Here is a 6,738-nt window from a genome sequence, read left to right as displayed (position 1 = left end):
TTCCCATTGTGGCTTAGTGGGTTAAGAACCCAACTGGTATCCATGAGGCCAGGTTCGAGCCCTGGCCTTGCTCAGTGGGTTAAGGATCTAGAGCTGTCATGAGCTATGGTGTAGGTCACAGATGTATCCTGATCCCCCATTGCTATGGCTGTGGTATAGGCCAGCAGTTGCAGTTCTGATTCAACACCTAGCCTGGGAACTAAAAAGAAAAAAAAAAAAATCAAAAACAAAAAAAAAAAAAAAAAAAAAAAAACCTATGAAATGACAGGTAAAAATATTTTTGACCAAAAATAAACTCAAATAAACTCAAACATTTGTGGTGGGCCTATTTACCAGCTATAGCGTCAAAATAAAAATCAATGTCAATTTAACTTGTTGATGTAGATATGTTATTGGTGTTGACTTTGGTCACACACTTTTTTAAAAGTTATCCCATGTTGTAAAAAGTGCCTGAATTTAAATTAGAGGACCAACTCAAGAAATGTGTATTTTCCATGTCTGCAAATTTATGTGATGAAAATAAAATCTTTTTTTACAGTTAGTCATTGAAATAAGTGGCAACACAATCCATTCATATTGTATACATTTATAATACACTCTCATTATAAATCTAAGTAACATAATTAATGTTTTCTGAACAAGATTTTGATTCATAAGATCAGCCTATTACTATTCAGAATAGTACTGTTAGCACATTAAATTATCTCTTATATTTAAACACCCTCTCCCTCACTAAGCATCAAAACATTTAAGATACCATATACTTTTAAGTGTATTAAGAATTGAGTTTATTATTTAATTATTTAAAACAATTTTACTAAAGCGTAGTTGATTTACAATATTGCGTCAATTTCTGCTGTACAGCAAAATGACTCAGTTTTATATATATATAAAGTTTTATATATATATGTATCCTTTTTTATATTTTTTTCCATAATGGTCTTTCCCAGGAGACTGGATATAGGACTCTGTGCCATTCAGTAGGACCTTGTTGTTTATCCGTTCTAAATGTAATAATTTGCATCTACCAACCCCAAACTCCCAGTCCATTCCTCTCTTTTCCCCTTGGTAACCACAAGTCTGTTCTCTATGTCTATGAGTCTGTTACTATTTCATAAATGGTTTCATTTATGCCGTATTTTAGATTTCACATATAAGTGATATCATATGGTATTTGTCTTTCTCTGACTTAATTCACTTGCTGTGATCATCTCTAGTTGCATCCATGTTGCCACAAATGGCATTACTTTGTTCTTTTTATGGCTGAGTAATATTCCATTGTGTATAAGTACCACATCTTAATCCACCCATTGCAGCACTATTCACAATAACCAAGACATGCAAACAACCTAAATGTTCACCCACAAATAAATGGATTATTTAATTATTTTTAATTCATCTATAGCTTAAAACTAGGTTTCTTTTCTCCTCCTTTGCCATGAGTACCCTCTGCCTCTATAGTTCAAATAATCACCATCTCTAATGGGCATCAGCCAGAAGGTGTCGGCTACTAGTTCTGCTGTTTCTGGCCCACACCAGAGCTCTGTCAGGCTGCTGTCAGCAACTTTATTCAAATAACCTGTGTTCATAATGGGGGTGCAACCTTCAAGGCAGTTTTGTTACAGAAACACAATGAAGAAGAAATTCGGGGGGACTGATGAGTTTTTCTCCCTGACTGAGGTTAATATTACTCTAAAGCAAACAAAATTGGACTGAAAGAGACTGCCTGAAAAGTCAAAGACTTTTTCCTGGAGAACTCTTTGTTTTAGAAGTAGAGTGTGGTTGCAGATTTAAAGGTGGCAGAGGGTGAAGGGTGTGGCCTCAAGCCAGACCACCTGAGGTCAAATCCTTGTAGGATCATTCAATTACACGTGAACTGCAGGTGAGTTGTGCTTTTTCTGGACCTTGATTTCTCCATTCTTAAAATGGAGATCATGGTTGTTCATATTTCATAGTATTGCTGCGAGGATTTAATGGCCTAATATGTGTGCTTAGTAAGCATTTGGGCACATAAATGATAGGAACTACAGAAGTATTAGCTAGTCTTGCTGTAACCCTGAGAAAGCAGTTAACTTAAGAAGCTCTTGAAAACTTAAGAGGAAAAGTATTCCTCATGGTCGGAACCACCAAAAAGACAGAGGTAGGGAGCAACCTTGAGGTAAGGCATATTTCAAGCATGCTTTGACCCAAGTGGAAGCTTGAGGGGTCTTGGGCTATGTTGTTTCAAAGACCCGAAGCCAACTATGTTGTTCTGGCCTGTGATTTGTTCCTTAGGAGGGCCATAGCTAAGGTCACAGTTATGGACTTCGAACACTAAGTCAGAGTTAACTTTCAATTACTTCCACGTACTCTCCAAAGCTACATAAAACATTTATTTGTCATTTATTTTTTTCTTTTGTGTTTTTAGGGCCGCAACTGTGGCGTGTGGAAGTTCCCAGGCTAGGGGTCAAATTGGAGATGTAGCCATCGGCCTACATCACAATAGCACAGCCAAAATCTGAACCACCTCTGCGACCCCAGCTCATGGCAATGCCGGATCCTTTAATCCACTGAGTGAGGTCAGGGATTGAACCTAAGTCCTCATGGATACTAGTCAGGTTCATTACTGCTGAGTCACATGGGAACTTCAGTCATTTACTTTAAAGTCTACAAGTCAGTTGGCTAATATTGTCTCCGGAATGAAAAAGATCAGATATTAAAAACTTATTCAACAATGATTTTATTGCTTTTTTTTTAATTCACAGAAATATTATTATTAGGGTCACTTCTGTGAGGTTTAGTTAATTTTTACTTCTTTCCACATTATAATTTTCCCAGTTACCTTTAGGCAGCTTCAAATTATTTCATCAATCTTGGTCTTTGCTTTTAATTTATACAGTGGAATTTACTTGTTCATCGGTGTGAGTAATTTTCAATGTCTTGCCAAAGAGCCCATGGCAACTGAAAATACAAGTTGCATATATTAGATTTCTCTATTCGAGGCACTGCAACAACAACAACAAAAATTATGCTAAAGATCTAACTTCATTGAATTGCCGACCTTTATATAATTAATTCAAAAATATTGTGGGTTTTTTTCTGTAATTAAGGGAACACATTTGACCTAGGTCTTTTGGAGGCAAGTAGTTGAACAAAGTCTACCATATGGCTATCATCAGTTTCAACTTCACTTTATTGTCATTTATGTTATTTTATCTCCTCAATCTGACTAAATTCTTTATACATCATTCATCTCATCCTGTTCCAGAACTTACATAGATTAGAGGCTTGAGTAATATCTGTAGACAAATTTTATTTTTCCTGTCTTCGAACTGCACTTGTTTATTTTTTTGTTGAAGCATAGTTTATTTACAATGTTGTGATAATTTTGCTGTACAACAGAGTGACTCAGCTACACATGCACACACATCCATTCTCTTTCACATTCTTTTCCCACATGGATTATTCCAGAATATCGGGCATAGTTGTCTGTGCTATACAGCAAGTCCCTGTTGGCCAATCATTCCATATACCTCAAAATGTATATGCCCATCCCAAACCCCCAGTCCATCCCGCCCCCTCATCTGTCCCCCTTTGGTACCATAAGTTTGTTTTCAAAGCCTGCGAGTCTGTTCTGCAAATAAGTTCACCTGTACCCTTTTCTTTTAGATTCCACATATAAGTAATATCGTGTGTTATTTGCTATTCACTGTCTAACCTCACTTACTATGATAATCTCTAGATCCATCCATGTTGCTGCAAATGGCATTGTACTTTAAAGCTTGGTTCTACAAAGAAAATTCCCATCAGTTTTATAGTGTTGTGAAAACTTCTCCAGTAACTCAGAAAATTCATGGTAGCCACATGTTAAAAGTGTGCTGTCAGACATTGATATCTCTGGGCCTGGGGGGCAGCTGGAACCCCCGGCTAGTGAGCTCTAGCTAAGAGTAGCTTCCTCTAAGCAGGGATATGATATGTCCTCTGGGGGCAGTGATAGCTGGCTCTGCTAGTTGGTGCTGAGTGAGGCCAATGATAGGTCTTACCTTCTGAATAGCTACTTTATCCATCAGCTACAGAACACACACCATCTCTAAGATGGCTGAAGGAGGTATGGGAGTTCACCTTGAGGGAGCCAAGAAGTGCAGGAACAGTTCTAGTTGAGGCATGGACACAGATCTTTTCTCCATCAGTTATTTCCGTATTTCCATATACACATGATTTAGTCCTTTGAGGGTTGCTATATCTATTGCAAACAGAATTCAATCCAGCTGCAAGCCTGATCTCACCATGTATGCTCATTCTGCAAATCAGAGCTTCACCGTATTACTATGAAAACATTTGACTGAATATGAAATCATTGACATTATCACAAGAAAATTCAGCCTTTCATTGACTTGGACAGAAAAGAATGGCTGCTTCATTTCTTTAAATATAATTTCCAACTATGGTCAAATCTTGAATGATTGTGAAAAACAAGTTTTACATACCTCACTTACTGTGGGGATAGGGACTATCTACAGCTCAACTTTTTCATAAAAATACAAAATAAGTGGAACTTTAAGGTACATTTAATATTTAAACCACTTCTATTTTATTTTCAACATACGTGTAATGCCAAAAAAACTTAGTTATACATTTTACCAAGCTCTGGGGAGCTTTGTCATTTTTTCTGTGATATGACTGAAAAGTTGGGGAAGCACCCTTCCATCAGGGATATTCAGTGATTCTCATGCATACATGCTTTTCCAAAGTGTTCCCCCCAAGCTGGTCAGGAGACCTTTTCTGGTGGCTCCGAGGCACAAGGATCACTTAGTCTCTAAGAACTCAGTTCCTTCTTTCAACTGTAAAATCCTACCATAGAGACAATTCACATGGTCTTATTGTAATGTTTAAACTCCACTGTGCACGCACTAGACCTGGAAAGTGGTCTGCAGACAGACTCACACCTTCAAGTTCACTCACCCTCCGTGCCAACTACTTTGAAGGAAGTAGTCGCACAGGTAACCTCCTCCCACATTTCCCTTACTAGGTCTTCAGAGCCTTCCTTCTTCTAGCCTGCCTGGAGGGTTAAGGTCAGGAGTAACCGCCCATGCCAATCCAGCACATTTTTCTCTTTCCTCTGGCTGACTTGGACACGTGCCGCGCCCAGGTCTCCTCTCAGCTCCTGCTGCCTCTCCTGCCATGCTTGGCTGCACGGATGCGGCAGGTGGGCTCCGGGCCATCTCCTTGCGCCTTCTAGGCATGCCTCCGAAGAGGCATAGGCCAAGGCCAGAGCCAGGGTGCCTGCAAGGCAGGGCCGGCGCTTCCAGATCTCCCTGGTCTTGCTCTCCAGATTCTGCGCCCTGGGACTTGGCGGTGGCTGACATCTCCCAGGGGGCAGGGACCCAAGACACCTGAGGCAGTCGTCCAAGAGCCGCTGCCACCCGCCCCTCCTCCAGCCTCCGGGTGGTGTTTATCGCCTCTCTCCTCGCTCGTTTCTCTTTCACTTTTCTTTTCGTTGCGGGGGGGTTGGGACTCCCTGGGTTCCAGGCGCTGAGGGGAACCCCAGCTGACTCGTTCGCGGCCGGCCGCAGAAGCCCAACGCCCAGGAGGGAGCCGGGTGACTGCGCCGGTCCCACTGCGCTGCCCGCTGCCCCCTCCCCTGCAGCCCTGACTCGATGGAGGTACAGCGCTTGGCTTCTCAGCTTTGGGAGGGGAGGTGCTGGTGGCTGAAAGGGCGAGGGAATTTTCCCCGAAAGCCTTTGCCTTGGACCCTTCGCAGCTCTGGCCGGATCCACTTGCCTGCCCCGACTGGCTGCTGGTCGGGCTGCCCCGCCCTTTAATGGGGAACATTTGACCGCGACTTTGGTTTTCGGTTGCACTACGCGCAGAGGGTTTTCCCCTTCTGACCCTTTTATTCCTGTCCCGGGCCGTCTTCGCCATCCTCCGCTTCCAGCGGAGCAGATCGCGGGTCCACTTGAAGTGCCCGCGCGGCTCAGCAGTGCGCTCCGCTCTTTCCCTATCGCTGGCTGCGGGCGAGCCTTAGGAGGCGCCGGGCGTCGTGCGCTCCACCGACGCCGCGCCGGCAGACGGAGAGCTTGGGGTTCGCTTCTGACAGCACCCCCCGCCCCCTCAAGTTGCAGGCTTCGGGGAAGGCGAGGTCTGATAGCACAGAGCGGTGAGTTCTGTACCTCATTGAGCTCAGAAAGTTTAGGAAAGGTACTGCAGCTCCCGGTACCTTGTGTGAGAAAGTTTGGGAGCTATGCATTTGACTCTTAACTTTGCTGACAAAATCCAGGTATCCTCTTCCTCCCTGCAGGACTCTTATCTTCTTTGGGAGAGGGATTTTACAGGAATAGTTTTAGCCATCAGGCCTCAGTTTACCTTCTTTCCAGAAAATCAGTGCTGGAAACTTGGAAGAACTGCAGGAGACTTGTATTGCAGTGAGATCCTTATTCAAGGTGGCTTTAAATGAAAATTCAGTTCGTTTTTAAGTGCTACTGAGATTGCAAGAATATACAATATATTTGCATTTAACATAATATATTGAATTTAACTTGAAATAACATGTATTTAAAATTTTGTTAAATTTGAAATAGAAGCAAGGCAAGGTTAATTCTTAAATGATGCTTGTAACAGATTCTTTGGTAGGGTAACTCAGAGGTTTTGAAACTGGAAGTAAAGTGATTGTCACTAGCTATTTCCATTATGTTTTTAAAAGCTACTTTCTAATGTTATGACATTGGTAACGGCATCTACTTGTAACTCATGGGCATCTTC

At 42.0% G+C, this 6,738-nt stretch overlaps 1 protein-coding gene across 7 annotated transcripts in view; it reads left to right on the top strand.

The window, feature by feature from the left end:
- Positions 5,460-6,738, top strand: part of IL15 (interleukin 15) — a 74,018-nt gene continuing 72,739 nt past the window's right edge. For 2 of the 7 annotated variants that reach the window (XM_013978870.2, XM_005666852.3), the window contains exon 1: positions 5,653-6,136. The gene's annotated coding sequence lies outside the window, so the exon portion shown is untranslated. Of the gene's footprint in view, positions 6,137-6,738 lie in introns of all 7 variants that reach the window. The other 5 variants (XM_005666851.3, XM_013978872.2, XM_005666853.3 and 2 more) reach the window with 5 other exon arrangements.

Source organism: Sus scrofa, chromosome 8 (assembly GCF_000003025.6).
Source record: "Sus scrofa isolate TJ Tabasco breed Duroc chromosome 8, Sscrofa11.1, whole genome shotgun sequence".
Taxonomy (NCBI): Eukaryota; Metazoa; Chordata; class Mammalia; order Artiodactyla; family Suidae; genus Sus; species Sus scrofa.
This window is presented reverse-complemented; position numbering and strand designations above follow the sequence as displayed.